General features: G+C 40.7%; 1 long non-coding RNA gene across 1 annotated transcript; it reads left to right on the top strand.

Moving 5' to 3' along the window:
* The first annotated feature begins 746 nt into the window (after nt 1–746).
* Nucleotides 747–18,941, top strand: LOC104650854 (uncharacterized). Its single transcript, XR_012513369.1, has 4 exons — nt 747–772; nt 1,012–1,100; nt 18,492–18,596; nt 18,718–18,941. It is a non-coding gene; the product is annotated as an uncharacterized LOC104650854 (long non-coding RNA).
* The last annotated feature ends 544 nt before the right edge of the window (nt 18,942–19,485 follow it).

Below are 19,485 nucleotides of genomic sequence, written 5' to 3' on the forward strand. Positions count from 1 at the left end.
ACTAATATGAAAATTGGTATTCAAAATGGGTTGCAGAGAAAAAGTGGATTGGGACCAGCAAGAAGTTATTGTCCTGGAATAGAGAGCCACAGGGCACATTTGACAATGGCAGTATGTCTTGTTTCTTGGGAATCTGACATCTTACTTCATCAGATAGTGAGATTTTAGAGGAATTTATCATTTTAAATGCCAGAATATCGGATTGAGTTATTGATTTTTTGTGGCTTTCAGTAAAGGTAAGAGACATGGCAAGCCTCAGTCCACGCTGCCCAGCAGAAGTCAACAGAAGCAGAATAGAGGACAGCCCATGGACACAGAAGGCCAGAGCACAGCATCCGCTATTAGTTTGGCCAAACTGTGTGGTGGCCACAGGGCTGTGTGTGTGTGTGTGTGTGTGTGTGTGTGTGTGTGCGAGAGAGAGAGAGAGAGAGAGAGAGAGAGACTGAGATTATGAACTGATTCAAAAACTGAAGATTACCAGCAATTGGAATGAGGATACATAGGAGGAGCCAGAACTGTTAGCAAGCCCTTCAGAATGCACCTTCTCCATCACCAAGTCAAAATGATGCCTGCCTCCCCTTGAAATACTCAATTGGCTGTGATGCAATATTTTGGCAAGACTCCAAAGCAGATTTGAGAAGAAATATACCCTGAAATCCATGCCAATACTCCAATCCATAATATCCTGCTCATGCTCTGAGGTCATTGAGGAAAAAAATCACGAAAATAGGTGGAGCCCCAGAAGTTCCTCTAAAAATCAGAATACTCACAGGTATGGCTTAGCCCTGGGAGTATAGCCAGCCAGGAGAGTCACAAAGATGTGTCAATGTGTCAACAATATTCCTGACCGATACAGTTCTCAAAAATGAAACTGGCAGACAGCTGACCATGGTTTTACATGAATGGTCGTGCAAGAAAAATCCCTCAAACTAACGGCCCCCTGAAATGCTTAAGTATACAATGTTGGTAATAGCTGAGAGCGAATAACACCTCCCTGTCCCACCTCCACAGAGAAAACCTCCCAGATGCTCTGGAAGAACAGTGACCAAGCAAAATTCTCCTGGAGGGCAGAGTCTGCAACAGTCCTTCTGGCTGGCCAGGTAATTTACTTTGTTACCAAATAGATTAATCAGCAAATTAACATTTATGAGAGTCGTGAGTCCTTTCCTGTACTTCATTGTCCCTGTAGAAGCCTCCAGTCTCAAGCAACATGTGACATGATCTTGGTGATTTGTTCAACCTTCCTCCTTTATTAATTTTTTTTTTTGAGATGGAGTTTCACTCTTGTTGCCCAGGCCAGAGTGCAATGGAACTATCTCAGCTCACTGCAACCTCCACCTCCTGGATTCAAGCGATTCTCCTGCCTCAGCCTACTGAGTAGCTGGGACTGCAGGCACCTGTCACCATGCCCAGCTAATTTTTCCATTTTTAGTAGAGACTGGGTTTCACCATGTTGGCCAGGCTGGTCTCGAACCCCTGACCTTGTGTGATCCACCTCCCTTGGCCTCCCAAACTGCTGGGAATACAGATGTGAGCCACTTAGCCAGGCCTATCAATTTTATTTTATTTTTTTGGGACAGGATCTCATTCCATCACCCAGGCTGGGGTGCAGTGGCACAATCATAGCTCACTGCAGCCTTAAATTCCTAAGTTTAAAAGACCCTCTCACCTCAGCCTCCAGAGTAACTGTGACAACAGGTGCATGCCACCACCCTCAGTTATTTTTTTCTTTTTTAGTGAAAATGGGGTCTCACTATATTGCCCAGGCTGGTCTCAAACTCCTGGCCTAAAGTGATCCTCCCACCTCAGCTTCTCAAAGTGCTAGGACTACAGATATGAGCCATTGCACCCACTGTTTTTCTCATTTTGAAAATGTAAAAAATTAAAACAGAAATAGGGGAAATGGTCTCACCCAGAGATAACAGTCTCCAAGAACAGTGGCTTCAAAAAGCCCTCTCCAGATGAGACTTTTAATTTGTCTCCTCGTTGTGGGGGCAGTGAGCGTGTCTGCAGTTGTGCTTTTATCCTGTTAGGTGGGATTCCTTTTGCTGTGTGGGATGACAGGTATGTGGCATTGAGAGATAGATGGTGACAGTGTCTTGGGTACAGTTCCCTGGAGCAGAACCTGAGAAGGGGATGTTTGTGCAAGATATGTATTAATGGAGTGAGCTCACAAGAAACCTGTAGGGGTTGGTGGGGGCCATACTGGGAAAGTGGGAAGAAAAGTGAAAAAGGACGTGGTCTCCAATGCACTTGGGCTTCAGCCTAATCCCATGGAGCCTCTGGGGAATAAACTGTATCACAGAGTCTGCTCAGTCTTGAGGCATGAATGCAGGGGTTTTTGCTTTTTTCTTTTTTGCACATGAGGCAGTCAGTCATTGCCCCAGGACTATAGGAGAGGATACAAAGAAGCCAGTTCCATTCAATGCGGAGGGACTTCCCTATGTCCTGGGGACACTGACTCCACTTTTCAGCCACCTGCCTAAGATGTCTGGGCCTGCAGAAGAGACCAGAGGCAGATGAGGTAGACAATGGTGATGTCACAATGAGAAGTGAGAAATCATGGAAGCAGCTCCCTTCCCCACAGCAACCATCCAGAGAGGCTTGCAGGTCTCAGCTATCACTAGCACACCCTGGGATATCAAGGGCATCAGCACATAGAACCAGTAAAAGGGTCTTCCCTCAGAGTGACACATGTCATAGATTCAGATTTACACAAACAAAAGCTGAGCAAATCATGAAAAGAGTCTCTGTTATTTTCAACAATATAATCACAGAGGAAGTGTATTGATTTTCTTGTAAGTATTTACATTTTTCTCTCTCATTTAAAATATCCTATCAGGGTTTTGTGATCTCTTTTAAATTTTTAGAAGAGCATTTCCCGAACTCTACTAAAATGACAGATTTCCATATCTATCTATCCCCCCAACATTAGGCACGTGAAGGGTACTGGGAGAGGCAACAGGGATGGAGGTCCCATCTCAGGTGACTTCACAGTGTGATGGGGATGTTCAACCTGCCCCCGTTCCTTGCACCATGCTCCATCCTGTTCTTGGCTCCTCCAGTCATCCATGCTCCTGTCTTCCCTGCAGGAAGCCTGGTAATATCTCCCAGGGACACTGGCTCGACTTTTCAGTCACCTGCCCAAGATGGATGAGACCAGGGGCCAGATGATGTGGACAATGATGATGTTATAAAGAGAAGTAAGGACTAAGGCAGGCGACTTAGTGGGAAAGATGATGTGCTGGGTTCTAAAGAAAGTAAGAAATACCAGGCCAGGCTGTGCTTTGCCTCTTGGCCTCTCTGATTTCCTTCCTGACTTTTTTGAACCACAGTGAATCTCTGAGCCTCAGTTTTGGCAGAAGGAAGTACCAGAGGGAGTTGAGTTGTTGAACGTTATATGTGATCACGTAATAACTACAATCAAGAGAAACATGCCGAGTCCTGGAAAAAGAGAAATTTGTATTTGTGGACACCTACTGGAAGCTAGGCACTTTCAAATAATTCCTGTCACCTAACTTAAGTATTATTACTTAAGTATTACTTAAGTATTATGCAGATAAATTGGTTAGAAAAGTGGCATGACTTACATAGGCAACGTAACCGCTAAAATTTAAACGTAAGACTGCCTGATTCCAGATTCATACTCTTCTACTACAAGGCCCTGCCCTCTTCTCTGGGCTGCACCGACATCAGAGATGCAAGGGAGGAGGCCATGTAGAACAAGAGCCCCCTTTACACACCAACCTAGTCATGGTCATGGTGGGGATGACTGAAAACAAAAAGGAACCAGGCGGAAAAATTCATCTCTGAGGACCCAGAGTAATAAAATCCCAGGATACGGAAAGCCTTTTGCAGATATATGGCCTGCTGTCCCATTCAGTCTGGAAAACACCTCCTCAGCATCCCTGCAGAGAGTCACCTGTCTCTGCGTGAGGATTTTCAGTGGGAAGGGAGCCATCTCCCCAGGACTCCCTGCTCCTAATGTCAGAAGGTGCTTGCTTAGGTTGAATCAAAATCTCTCTCCCTGTGTCTTCTCATTGCTTCTTGTTCTTTTCTCTGGAGCAACACAATATAAATCAGTTTATTTTCTTTTGTGCATGTCAGAATTTCATATTCAAAGGCCATCATCAGCTCTCTAGGTAGAAGGAGTCCAGGTTAAATACCCTCTTTTCTTTCAATGATCAAAGCTATAATACAGTTTTCTGATCTTCAACATCCTGGAGCCCAAGACCATTCTAATATGTCACAAATATCTCTAATAATATCTTGTGATTGTGACTTGGATAGAAAATAAACTCTATTTCCATAATGATGAACATAAAACTTTTGAGATTTTTTTTAATTTTCAGAGTTGACATTTTGAATTATTTACCTTCCTAAATCTAAAAATATTCCCTTTAGAATGCTTAATTTCTTTCCTAATTTTTCTATCCTACTCTCAAGCAGAAACGACCCCCCAAACACATTGCTCATCAGGCTGTGATACCAAACTGCACAGGAAAAGCTTTATCTTCAAGAACCTGCAGCTGTCCTCCCAGCCCTAACCCTTTGATTTACATTATTGTTTTTAAGTCTCATTTTCCAGGTATTTGGTAAGCCAGTAGAGAACTGGGCCAGTTTCCAAAGTCCTGCCTAAGAAGTTAATATTGAATAAACTTTTTTTCAATGCAGCAATTGATCTGCAGTCGTTGCCTGTTTGGGCTTCCCAACCACAGCTCCAGAAATCATGGAAAGGCCTTATGCCATTTAAACATCTCCCTTCCAGCAAAAGAATCTGGATTGCTTTGTCAGAAAATGTAAAAAGGAGACATGTCCAAATTATAACTCATCTCTCTACCTTAAGCCTTATTAACTATTTTAAGTATAATAACAACTACTCACCAATTGCCTCGTCTCATTTTCTCAATGCTATTTCGGTCACTCATTTTTTAAAGATTATTTTATAGAGCAGCAGACAGGTCCTAGACCAACTCCAATTCCCTCCATCGTTGTCCATATGCTATTTTAGGGCTGCGCCTTTCACCCTTCCAGCTGTTGAACTGTCAACAGCTGAATCCTCCTCCAAGAACTGCTCTCAGCTAACTAGGGCCATCTCACCCAAACTTGTGTTCCATGTCCAGAGGCATCTCCTTTCCAATGACTAGACAGGGGCTGGGGACATTTAGAGGCCTGGGCTACTTGTCTCAAGGTTGGACAACTCTGAAGAGCCAACCCAGCCCCCGAGCACCTCACAGAATTGGCTGAAGCCACTGTTGCAATCCATCAAGATTCAAATATTAATACTTCCTGGCCCAACCCAATCTTCTCACCTCTGACAGGTGTTGTTCCTCAGCCTCAGTGGGAAATAGTGTTATTTCCCATTAGACCAGCTATCTGCATGTAAATATCAGAGTCTGTTTCCTGTTGAAACCAACTACAACTGCATATATATATATATATATATATATATATATACATATATATATATATATAAAATAGAAGAAAGAAAAACATCCAAATTTGTAGGTGACCAAGATTTGACACATATAGCTGCCTCTTGTTGGTGGTGGGAGATCTGTTCCAAGATCCCCTTCAAATACCAAAAGCTATGGATGCTCAAGTCTCTGATATAAAGTGGTGTAGTATTTGCATATAACCTATGCACATCCTCCCATGTACTAATTCAGAAGACCACAAAGAGCCTGTGTTCTCTTTAACATTCACTTTATTCTCCATTTGAAAGCCTTTGCCTCAAAATCCTACAGGGTTACTCATCACTGTCAAATTAGAGTCTATGAGATTCTTTGGAAGAACCATTCATATTACAAGATTATGTTCAAGTTTCAGTAATTGAGGGATTATTGGTGGCAGCGAACTTAAAATTATCAGTTCTTAATTACCTTTACTATTACTTTATTGGCTTATCTGGTAGTCTTTCTTTAGGACTTGTACCCTATCATTTTTAGATTACCTAAAATATCTAATGCCATGTAAATATTAGCAAAGAGTTGTTATACTGTATTGTTTAGAGAATAATGAGAAGGAAACAAGTCTGTACATGTTCAGTACAGATACAATCATCCCTTTTTTTCCAAATAGTTTTGATCCACAGTTGGTTGAATCTGTGAATGTAAAACTCACAAGTATGGAGGGCTGACCAGATGCTATACATAATTTGACACATATATGTTACATAAACAATATATAATCTAAAACAGAATAATTATTTCTTGCTCCAGATAGCCTCAAAATGCACCCCCAAAACTTATAAAATTTGTAGGAATTTATTGTTTATAGTGAACATTTATCAAATTAACTGAATCATCAATTGTTATACTTTTTCATTTAAAAAAATACAAAGCAGGTATTGGATTTAATATCTTAATGAACTATTTAGTTTATAATGAAGACCTTCTTGGCATTGCATGCTAAACCTACTGAGATTATTTGGAGAGTTATGAGCTTTGCGGGAGATATTCATGACTTATTATATATCTAGAATGGGTTACAATGGATTTTACCTTTGAAGATAAACACTTATGACTTTATTTTCAGGAGTGTAATAAAATAAGGACAAGGTAGAAATAAGGAGGTTTGGTTTCACTCCTGTCTGTGCCTCTAAGTTGTTCTGCAAACTTTTCTGGGTCACTGTGCCTCCTGGCCTCAGTCCCCTATCTGTGGAATGAAGAAGGTGCCCTTGATGTATTTCCAAATCTAACATTCTAAAACTGTAAGATGACATCCCTAGTCCTTTTACATAATTGTTATAACTATTAAAGAATAATCGTGCAGAATAGGAAACATAAAAACCCTGCTTCTACAGATGAACTATGGAAATACCTCCTCAGTAACATTTTAAAACCATCTGCACTTTACTAAGAAGACAATACTTTGCAATACCTGCAGGCACAGCAACTAACAGCATGTCTGCCACATAACACCAGCTGAATTCTTTCTTGATAAATGAGTAAATGATTGTTATGTGAATGCATGTTTCCATTCCTCCTCATTATCCCACAACAGCTCCAAAGGGAATCCAATAAATTCTGTCCATGAATGAGCCCATCTCTCAGATGTTTTACCTTAATCTATTTCCTAATCTATCTCACAAAAATGATATCCTTGTAGAAAATATTTCAATAGATAAATAATATCCAACTGTGATGTAAATATTTTATTAAGCCAGCATGTAGTTTAAACTGTTGAGTTGCTGATTAGAGCAATCTTTTTAACTTGTTTTGGAGTGAAAGTGCTTTCAAAATGCTTCTATAAGAATTGGAGGGCTAAAAACATACGGACTATGTGGTGAAATCCAGTTCTTGTTCTTGGACTTAGCTAAGGACAGTTTTTAAAGGGATTTAATGTTTGACATTTTGGTAAGTTCAGCATAAGTGCAGATGGTTGGGGCCCATCTTACACCCAACGGTGTTCTTGCACATCTTTTAATGCCTTCACTTTGAAGCTGACCTGATTTCTTGCTGGCCTTGTGAGATTGGCTTTGCTATCTCCACAGTCTCAGTTTTGAGTCCCAGCTCTACTACTGATTGGATATATTTTTTCATCTATAAATTGAAATAACTACAGATAATTATTATATGAGGTAATACCATAAAATGCTTAGCATAGTATTTAACATATATTAATGGTTTTTATCAATACATTTGCGCAACTTATGATTATGGTAAAGCACATCATTAAATCCTTGGAATTATTTTTTAATTTGTGAAATAACTTTAGATGATTACTAAAACTTCTAATTTTGAAATTTTATGTCTACATCCTCTTTTTTGTAAACCGATATAACATCAAGTAGATTTTTTTTTGTCTGAGATGTAATTATTTTCACCGTATTTTCAAATATTCAACTGGAAAGACCACAGAGAAGTATTGCCCAAGTAATGAATCCCAAAAGCTGTGAGCCAAAAAATAATGTGGAGATAAATATCTTGTAGTTGAATACTCACTAAAGAAATTGTAGCATATTAGCATACTTAAAACACTATAGAGAAGTAGAGAAGTTAAAAATAACTGCTTCATGTGTGAATTCTATTGCTACTTAGAAATGCACCTAAGAAACATTACATGAAAAGAGCAAAATATCAAGGACTCTGAACCACTACTGTCCACAGAGAGTTGCCATGCCAAGTGCAGTTTATGCATCTGCACAGCTGCAGTGTTGCCTGCAGCCCCACAAGATGCTTCACGCTTGGTGCCAACTATAAATTGCAATGTCTTCAATCACACACCTAAAAAAGCAAGGCGACTAAGAGTTCAGACCCCTCATGGCTAAAGGCCTGGATTATGCCATCGGTCAAATCACCCACCAGCTGAAATGTTGGTTAGTGGTGAAGAATCGTAAATGGGCAGTAAGAAAGAAAATGATAAATACTAATTAGGATCCCAGGACCAGCTGCATGAGGGGAGCTTGTAGCTTGGCTTACAGACCCCCTTTCAATCTTTACAAGGGACTGCAAATGACCCTCACCACTTTCTGGGAAAAAATAAGGTCATCTTGTTCTCTGGCCATTTAGTTTGTAAAGAACAGAGACATGCCAGGTTACTCAAATCAATTCTCCGAATGTGGTACTCAAATAGCAGCACATTTTCTTACTGGATCTGTCTTCTGGATGATAATCTTCCCCCATTAAATAAACTTATTATAGACTGAAGTGTGAAAATAAGGTACACTTTATAGATCCTAAGTAAAAGCGAAGGAAATCTCATACTTGCTGCCTGAAGTTCCGGCCTGGATCTCCAGAGCTCCAAGGCTTCCCATCTGAGCTATCAGACTGTGGAGCACTTAAATTGGAAATTTTGAGAAGCATAGCCTTGGGTGTTGGAGGTTTATGGTTATGAAGAAAGAAAACTCAGTGGACATCTCTAAAGCTGCACAGCCAGGCCTAGTGGAGAAATGAAATAGCTCTGTACTGTCTGAGCACCACACAGCTCATGGCCTCTCCTCATCTTACTGGAACATGAGCACCCTTCATCAGCAGATGCCCACGATTGCCTCTCCACTGATGCCATTATTCCCACAATGCAGCTTCTCTGTCTCTGCCCTCTTCTCCATCCACATCTTTCCCTTCTCCCTCTTATGATACAACCCCTTTGTTTTACTGATTGAGTCTTATGACACATCCCCTTTGTTTTTACCAGTTGACACATCGGACATTTTTTCAAAGTAAAACATTGAAAAAATTGAGTAAAATGTGTCCCTGCCCTTGGATTTAACATTAATTTCTGAAGTCAATCTTCCTGAAGTTATCAAGAATCTTTTATGACATTGAAAAAAATGTCAAGATGTGTCAACTGATAACTACTCAATATGCAACCTCACCACAGAATGGCTGAAGCACCTTGTGAACAAACTGCGTCTCATGCTCAGCCACTATTGGTTAATGTCCCAAGCTGAGTCAGTCAGTTTGGGTAAATGTACCTGGCCTTTGTGAGTATACAGCTTGTCTTGAGAAAAGACACTTGGCTTGCATAATATGATTCCCAAATGTTCCCATGACATGCAGACGTGTCACCAGTATTGCTCTAGTGAAGTGTTTGAGTGATGAGAGAGGCTTGTAACACCAGCTGCCATCTACATGCACAGTGCACCAGGCACTGTGCTGAAAACTTTACAGCCATGATCTCATTTAATTTCTCTTAAGCATTCAAGTTGTGGTTGTGTCCTATTACATTTTATATCATAAATATCATATCAAAAAATATAATATTACATTTTCCTGTGCAAAATATGTTATACATATTCCAGTACAAAAACTTTTAACAGCTTCCATAGAGTCCTCAGATTTCAATATAATTTTAATTAAATACTCCCTTCTGAGTGAGACTCAGAAGAAATTTAATGTTTCTTTCATCATACTCTGAGTCAGCTTAAATCTCTATATTTCTCATTATCCCACTCCCATGGAAAAATACAAAGTAATGAAAATTGCCTTTCTAATTATTTCTCCCATTGAGGAACAGTTTTCAAAGTTTCTATTCTTCTAGAATTCAGTTTTCAATATTCAGGAGTATTTGCCCTTTTAATGTAAAATTTGTCCCCTTCAATTTTTTTTGTAAGTGAGCACAAAATGCAACAATGGTAGAGTTAATTGATTTTGATAGACCCAACAAAAGTCATCAGCAAACATTTAGTGACTTTCCATTGAAGACAATTCCATCAACATGTTGTTTCCAAACATCTTTAAAATACCCAGTGATCCCTCCAGGAGAATCTCCTAAGAGACATAAAAACTACTGGCACCGAGGATAATTGAGTTTTACTTCTATCAATGAGCATTATCTAATGTTCCTTAGAGGTTTTATGAAACCAGGGAATCATCCATTCCCATCTGTGTTTATTCCTGAAAATTGCGGCCTTGGTGTTACACAGAGACCACGATTACACAGAGAAGGCCACAGGGGCGCAAACATGACCTCACCCTGTGAGGGAGAGCCCAGCTCACTGCAACATGCACCGAGGATTAAAAGGCAAGTGAGGAGACAAAATGCTGTGATTTTTAAAAAAACGTACAAAAATTAGTTCATCAAATGATGAAGACAGGACAGCAAATGCCAAATTAGCTTAATTGATCAGACAAAATTAAATGTTCACCTTGATGAACATAATTATTACAATTTGAAAACTGCAAATGACCTCAGGAAAAAAAAAAAAAACTAGAACAGCCTCATTCCCAATTGAAAAAACAAAAAACAAAACAAAATTAAAAAAAAAAAAAAAGCAGAGTTACCCCCAGTATAACACAGAGCTGGTGATATGGTTTGGCTGTGTCCCCAGCCAAATCTCACATTGAATTGTTACTACAAATCCCCATGAGTCAAGGGGGACTGGGGGAGACAATTAAATCATGGGGGTGGTTTCCCTGATACTGTTCTTGTGGTAGTGAATAAGTCTCACAAGATCTGATGGTTTTATAAATTGTGTCCCCTGCACAAGCTCTCTTGCCTGCAGCCATATAAGATGTGCCTTTGCTTTTCCCCTTATCTTCCACCATGACTGTGAGGCCTCTCCAGTCATATGGAACTGTGAATCCATGAAACCTCTTTCCTTTACAAATTACCCAATCTTGGGTATATAGCAGCGTGAGAACAGATTAATACAGCTGGCAATAGAATGGACAAGGCTCCCACTTGCACCTTTCTGCCTTCACGAGGCAGAACACACAGCACTAGCACTTCTATAGATTCTCGCAATTATATCCTAGCCCCATAGCTTTAGAAATGCAAGAGCTGCACCTCAGATCAGCTAGTCTGCTATTGAGTTTTGGCTGCAAAGACTAACACTCAGGGCTTCTGACTACTTTTCTTTTCCCCCACTTGTAAACTTGCTACTTTCTTCCCCACCTCACTGTTTGTCCAGAAAGCTACAAACCTTTCCAGAAATATCCATATGGCATATCTCTGAAATCAGCCAGCCAGAGGTCAGTATGTAACTGTGCTTTGATCTTATGATTAGTGCCTGAAAACTACTGTTGTATTCTGCCTTGGGTAAAATGTGCCCCTACCCTTGGATTTCACATTAATTTCTGAAGTTAATCTTTCTGAAGTTGCTGAGAATCTCCGTGTTGCTAAATCCAATGGAATCTGTTCCCTCCTCATCTTACTGGACCATCGGTAGCTTTTGGCACCATTGACTATTATTCTCTCTCCTTGAAATACCATCTTCCTTTGGTTTCCAGGAAACTGTATTCTCTTGGTTTTCTTCCTGCATCTTCTTTGCTGGCTCATTCTCCTCCACCCAGTCATTAGATGTTGCGATTTCTCAAAGTTCATTTATAGTTCATTCCTTCCACACTCTATCAATACCCATGGCCATACAGAGACTCCCAAATTCCTTTGTCCAAACTTGATTGCTCTTCTGTGATCCAGAGCTATATAGCTAGATGGATGTCTTTCTAGCTGTCTCTATCGGGCTATCCGAAAGACACGCTTCAATGTTATATGCTTCAAAATTCATAACATTTCCAACAATAACAACCTTAGTCTGCTTCCAGTGGTCTTTCTCTGAGTGAGTAAAACCACCATCCAACCATTTGGAGATGCTTAAATGCTGGCAGTAAATCCAGTCTTTGTCTCTGTTTCACTGTGTGTAAATGGTCCCTCTCTCAATCAAGGGAGATTTCCCTTCCTAGGTGTTCCTGTCTCCATCCTCACCACTACCCTCATCCTAGAAACCATGTCTGCCCATGCTGTAACCTCTCAACTTGTCTTCATACACCAGACCTGTCCATCTGGGTTTGTTCTTCACATAGTGGACAGAAAGTTCTTTAGAAATGCAAATCTGATTATATCACCCTCTGCCTAAAACCCTTCTGCAGCTTACCCCAACTCTGGGTATAAAGCCTACAGGTTCTTCATGGTCTTCTCGTGCTTAAGTCATTCACTCCATCTGTACCCGACTTCCCCCATCCCAGAATGTCCAAGCACCAGCGACACCCAGTGCTTTCAATTCGTCAGACACCCCATTCCTCTCCCCACCTCCACCACCTCCACCAGGTCCCGAAGACATTTTCCTTCTACTCAGCTGAAACATGACCCCCTCCAGAAAGGCTTTCCTGAGTGTCCTGTCCAGCTCAAGCCCTCACTGTGCTTCCCAGCTCTCAGCCTCTCCCGGCAGCGCTGGCTACTGCTGGGCTTCCGCATTTGCTCTGTGAGTATGTGACTGTATGTCCCTGGGCTCCACTTCCTGGGACTTAGAAACCACTTCAGGTTTTATTGTTTTCTGTACAAATCACAGTATGTAGCCAGGGCCTGACATATAGCAGGCACTTGATACATATTCACTGACTAAATATCAGTCAATGATTTCACCCTTTTTGTGCAGGGTGAGGGGTAGCATGTTCTTGAGTTATCAGTTAAGTAGATTCCCTCTTTTCCCCTGCCTGGTCCTCAACTAGCCTGACTTCACCAATTTCATTCATTACTTATCTTCTAGAAGAGACAACTTGCCTCCTAGAGATAGACAAGAGGGCGGCTTACTCTGCCTACTTATGAGTCATGCAAGAAACATTTTTCTAGGGAAGGTACTGAAACCCCAAACAAAAATCTGTTTATGGATTTCATCAATTCACATCGTTCAAATGCCTCATGAGAATGGACAAGTAGAAGTAAGCTACAGCTATTTTTGTGACTCACCAAAAACAGAGGTCACAGCTGTGTCCCAGGGCAGTCCTTCCCAATGCTACTTGCTTTCAACCTCACATGAGTCACCCTGTGTGGCTGGAAAAAGCAAAGTCTTGACAGAGATTCCATTTTTTTTTTTTGGACAAATGACTAATAAAAGGTCACCTCGTCATATGTTAGCCTTAGCAACAGGCAATAAATTTGTAAGTGTATTGTTGAATTAAGTTCCTGCTCTTAAATTTAAAAGGATAGATTTATCACCTTAAAAAAAGATTTTAATTTTAAAACAGTGATTCTCTTTATCCTCTGAAAAGATTCCTGGCAAACTATCTTTGCCAGGACCACAACGAGAGGTCTGGTGGCATTCATGTATTTTCCAAAGGTGAGCAGGTCACGGGTCAAAAGTTCTTCACTATAGACAAAGGGATGGTATATTTACTATTGCTTATACAAATACTTGCATTTAAACTGGTTGACCTTTAAATATTTGACCCCAAGAAGAGGGCATCTTTTCTTTATCAGGCTAAAAGTTTTAAAATATAGAAAAATCAAATGAAGAAAACAGAAATTTTCAAGGATTGGAAGGGATCCAGATCTAACCACAGTGAAATCGCTCAACACAGTGGACAGCTAAAAAAGCATGCTATATAAATTTTTTTAAATTCATTATTATTATCTTTCCCGTATTTGAAGTTTGTCCATAAATGCAAACAACAAATATAGAACATTGCATTAAATAGATGTTCTTCATAGCCTAAGAAAGCAGGGTTGGGGATGTCTCATCAAGATTTAATATTACGGGTTTTACACTTTTAAATTTGTTTGTATCCATTTTGCCAATGAGGAAATAGACATCCAGAGAAGTTAATTTGTTTAGCAGTTCCCAGAGTACAAAGAGTATGAAAAGCAGAGTAGGCACATGGTACTTGGGAGTGTGGACTCTAAAGACACGTTGCATGTGTTCATATCCTGGTTTCATCACCCCCGAGTGACTGTGGGCAAGTCCAATGGCCACTCTATGCCTTGGCTTCCTTAGCTATAAAACGCAAATGAGTATACTGAGTCCATATCATCACATTACATTCTAAGTAAGATAATGCATAGAGAGCACTCAAAACAGTGTCTGGTGCATAGTAAGCTCTTAAAAGCTTTAGTTGTGTATAAAAATCACCTGGAAAGCTCACTAAAGATTAAGATACCTGGGAATCTCCTCCAGAGATCCTGATTCACTAGATCTGGGCAAGAACTTAGGAATCTGCATTTTAATAAACACTGACAGTGAGTTGGAAAACCATTATTAGTGCAGCCAGATGTACCTAATTCCAAAGTTAATGTTGACTCAACAGGAAGCAAATTCTTCAGTCCCTTTCCATTTTGTATTGCTATTAATATGATTTTCCAAAGGGGCCGAGTGTTACTTCAATCTAACACCTTCCTAATTAACATCTCGTCTACATTGCTTTGAAAATAATCACTTTTTTTTTTTTTGCCTCTTAGATGCTCTCTTAAGTCACAATATTTTCCATGATGTTGTTCTTCATTTTTAGAGTCCCATGACTAATGAGTCTTCATTTTTAGAAGGCCACGACCAGGCCTTCATGTCCTTCCATTGCGTAGCATCAAGGAGTTAACTCATGTCCTCTCTAGGCTATAACCCAGTCTCCAAAGCCAAGCCCGTGTGATCAGAAACAGCTGAGTGTTCAGGGTAGCTGTGTTTCCAGGCCAACCCTAATTTGGTTTTCTTGCTTCCACCCCCAAACCAGGAGGCCTGCAAGCCCCACATAGCAAACAACTCGTTTGTGGAATTGGCTGTTATTACAGGGAGATAACTGAGCTGCCTCCTGAAACATGAGGTTCTTAAACCAATTGGGTATCATATATACCCAGTGCTTTCTGGAAAAGTAAAGTGTACAACTCTATTTCACCATGTTGGTTTGGAAAGTAGACCTCCGAAACCAAAAGCAAACACTCAACATTCCAATCCAGCTCCATCATCTTTCATGATAGGGCAAGTGAAGTCACATTTGATTGGGGTTTTAGTTGCTCTCCAGGAATGATGAACTCAGCTTGATAACAGATGTTCTAAGAAGCAAACAAAAGCTACCAAGCAAATATTTTTTTCTGGTATCACTGCAGCTTTTCCAAAATGACTGGGTGATCTGACAATAGAAGGAAAAACAATAGAGTGATTCCATATTTCAAGCCAGATACTTACTTTGAATGAAGCTCTTTGAAGCACTCAGTAGCTCAATAACTAGTCTTTTTCTAAATTCCTATAAAATTTAAAAACAAAGAAACACTATGGAAGATGTCGGAACAGCAAACACACTCAAATGTGCTGTAGATGGGATAACTGGAAAATAAGAATTCATTAATCTTTTCTTGAATTTCTAATAAATTCAATTGCATTTATATATTGGAAGACTTGTACTTTTTTCTATTAGTAAAAATACTCCAAATGTTTCATGATCTCCTGCTCAAATAACCTAGAGTATGCTCAAGTACTTTGTGTTAAATAGTTGCATGGTGAAGTTTTTTCTCTATCATTTCAGTAAATCCAGCCATTGCACCTGCTCACAGGTTGAAGCGAGAAATCAATACGTGAGGCTTGTTTCCCAGGGGCCCTTCCCCTCCTCACCCGCTAAACCCAATACAGCTGTGCTGGGCGCGGTGGCTCACACCTGTAATCCCAGCACTTTGGGAGGCCAAGGCAGGCAAATCATGAGGTCAGGAGATCAAGACCATCCTGGCTAACACAGTGAAACCCCATCTCTGCTAAAAAATACAACAAATTAGCCGATCATGTTGGCATGTGCCTGTAGTCCCAGCCACTCAGGAGACTGAGGCAGGAGAATCACCTGGACCCAAGAGGTGGAGGTGGCAGTGAGCTAAGATTGTGCCACTGCATTCCAGCATTCCAGCCTGGGTGACAGAGCTAGATTCCATCTCAAAAAAAAAAAAAAAAAAAAAAAAAAAACCAGCTGAGGGATCATCATCCTGCGCTGAGCCATTCTATCAAAGAAAGAATAGAAAGTTATTAAAAAGTGGTAAATATGAAGGTTAGGAAGATATGTAAACAAGGATACATAAGATAGTGTGAAATGAGGAAAAGCAGAATAAGAAAATGAATACTTACTAATTAAAACTATATTAAAAGCCATACGGCCTGCACAATTACTGTCAAGAGGCCATGATTTGTGTTGTTAAGCTGTTGGTTAGAATATGATATGCAGCAAAAAAAAAAAAAATTTATACACACACACACACACACGTGTATATATATATATATATATATATACATATGAACCTTTAGTTCATTCTTAGGAATCTGTCCAGTAAAAGCAAGAGTATCAGTATATAGAGATATAATGATAAATAAACACACATACCAAATATACATATACATATTATATATTATATTTCTTGTTTTTTGAGACAGTGCCACACCATTGCACTGTTTCACCCAGGATGGAGTGCAATGGCGTGGCTCACTGCAACCTCCACCCCACCGGGTTCAAGCAATTCTCCTGCCTCAGCCTCCCAAGTAGCTGGGATTACAGGCACACACCACCACACTCACTAATTTTTGTAGTTTTAGTAGAGACAGGGTTTCACCATGTTGGCCAGGATGGTCTCCATCTTTTGAGCTCGTGATCCTTGGCATCCCAAAGTGCTGGGATTACAGGCATGAGCCACCGCGCCCAGCCTATACATTAGATTCCCGTTTTTCATAAAGAAAGTGCCAAAGAACACACACACGGCTGTTACCTCGAGGTGGGATTGGGGACATAGAGTGTTAATTAACCTTTGTCACAGCCTTCAGTGGTACAAAAACCTGCCGCTCCGGGTCCTCTCATTTGAAGACACCCACTGCCTGAGGATAAAGAAACACTGCTTATTGCGGATCTGAGGCTGATTCCCCAGCTCCCAGGAACACCCTTCCCACAGCCTGTTCCCCAGACCTAGGCTGGTCTCCTCATGTCTGGTCCCAAGTCAAAACCAGCTGTTCCCATTTTAGAAAACAGTACTACTACTTCCCTTGCCTTGTATTATCAGGGATTTAGGTTGTCTGATGCTCCTCGGGGTACAGCCGCCAAACCACCAAAGGGCAGCTCACAAGCAAAATTCTTTCATGATGCTTCACCATGTTTTTTCTTTTTTGAGATAAGATCTCACTCTGTTGCCCAGGCTGGAATGCAGTAGGGCAGTCACAGCTCACTGCAGCCTCAAACTCCTAGGCTGACAGGATCCTGGCACCTCAGCCTCCTGAGTAGCTAGAACTACAGGTGTGCACCATCATACCCAGCTAATTTTTTTATTTTTTTGCAAAAACGGGGTCTCCCTATGTTGCCCAGGCTGGTCTTGAACTCCTGGCCTCAAGTCATTCTCTCACCTTGGCCTCCCAAAGTGCTAGGATTACAGGCATGAGCCATGGCACCTGGCCACCTCACCATTTTTGCTGACTGAGTCACTTGACTAACCTAACTATAGCTTGCTGTTGAAGATGCTGGCAACTTAGTAGACAATACATCAAGATGCAATGATGCTTCGTAGTAATGTAATACCTTCCATCCAACCAAGGTAAAAGTGTCAACTAAATGCTAATGTCTCCGCCAACCACAGACAGGGTTTGCAGGAGCAATGGCTATAGGGACACTAAGATTTCACCCTCCAGAAGACAGTATCTTCCTGTGTCATGGCGAGATCACCAGCTACCCACAGACAGCCTGAACTCCAATTGTCTTCCTGCACATGTGCCTTTAAAAGTTTTACTGGCATTATTGCTTTTTTACTTCTGGTAATTGCTTTAAAAGAACAAAGCTCTTTGTTTAAAGGGAGCCCAGGGATCTCATAATTGCCACGAGGCACATGAGATGTTCCTAGACTTTCTAAACGGTTTCTCTTTTAACATTAAATATTAAGTTCCTAGTGTTTGGCCAAAATGTAGATGCTCCCTGGGGAGGAGGTGATATCAGGAAGATCAGATTGTATAGACTGGTAAGAGATCCCTCCCACATCGCTGACTTCAGAACCACAAAAAGCGCACCTGAGGAGGGGTGCCGGCGACCCTGTACCCATGCAACCACCATGTCTTGTCAGAAACAGGGCACACTCTGGCCCCAGCTGCATCAGGGGCTTCGGGCTCGTTAATAGTATTTCTATATTAAAATAAACCATGATGTATCTGTTGACCTGCAATGAATCACATCAAGGCAATTCTTAAATGAGTGTTTCCAGAATCTTTAGGGGCTCCAATTCAGCTTGTGCACGTGCTCACTGACTTAAAACCCTTCTTTTCCCATGTATATTTTTCCCCAGAATTTTCCAGCTGTAACTAACAGTAATTTCAGTGACATTAAATACTGTTACAGGAACTTTTGAAATGCAGAGGAGCCTTTAGAATAAAGCCTTGAGCATGAGGGGCAGACCCCTGCATCCAACCACCACCTGACTCTGTGTGAACCAGGAACTGTTAGGTGACCCCATTGGCTCGAGTGAACGACCCAGGCTTGCACAAGGGGAGACCCGGGGAAAACATGGTCCTTCCCTTTCCTGGGGAAGACAAGTTTTTAAAATGACAATGTCCTATTTTCACAGAATGTCTGTGCTGTGATAAAGGTCATCTGCATACAATGTTACGATACAGACCTCAAACCTGTAAACATGAGGAACTTCTGCCTCTAGGTTAACTGGTTTCCCATGGTACAGGACACAGTACACAGTCCAGGAGGCGGAGCTTCTGAGATACCTAGAAGCAGCTTAGAGGCAAAATGGCAAAACAAAGCAGCACCGACAAATAAAACCAAGCTTCTCAAACTGGCTCTCACCTCGGCCTAACTAGTTATGCACCACTTGAATGACTATATCAAGTTCCCTCGAGTCTGCTTTTACTTTAAAATGCTATTGTAGGGTTGAGTCATCCATTCCTTATCTTGTCCAAAGTATTGTTCATATCTTGTAATCAATTTGTGGCTAAAAGTAGTGACAAGCCATTTACAATGCCAGAAATCCAATTTTGTATTAGTTAGAGTCAGGTTTGGCTCTAAAAAAAAATAATAATAATAATGAATGTGATAACTTGGATGAAATGGCCAAATCTGTTAAGAAATGAGAACTATCAAAATTCACTAAAGAAAAAATACGTATCCTTGTATAGTCCTATATCTATTTGAAAGCAGGAATTACAGTTCAAAACCTTCATACAAAGGCTACCAAATATTTAAGAAAGAATTAATACCAACTACACACAAATTTTTCAATAAAATTAAAGAGGGAGGGAGGCTTCCTAACTCATTCTATGAGGCCAGCATTAATTTGATCTCAAAACTAGACAAAGATCTTACACTTAAAGAAAATGCAGACCAA

This window comes from Saimiri boliviensis, chromosome 13 (genome assembly GCF_048565385.1).
Source record: "Saimiri boliviensis isolate mSaiBol1 chromosome 13, mSaiBol1.pri, whole genome shotgun sequence".
Classification (NCBI taxonomy): domain Eukaryota; kingdom Metazoa; phylum Chordata; class Mammalia; order Primates; family Cebidae; genus Saimiri; species Saimiri boliviensis.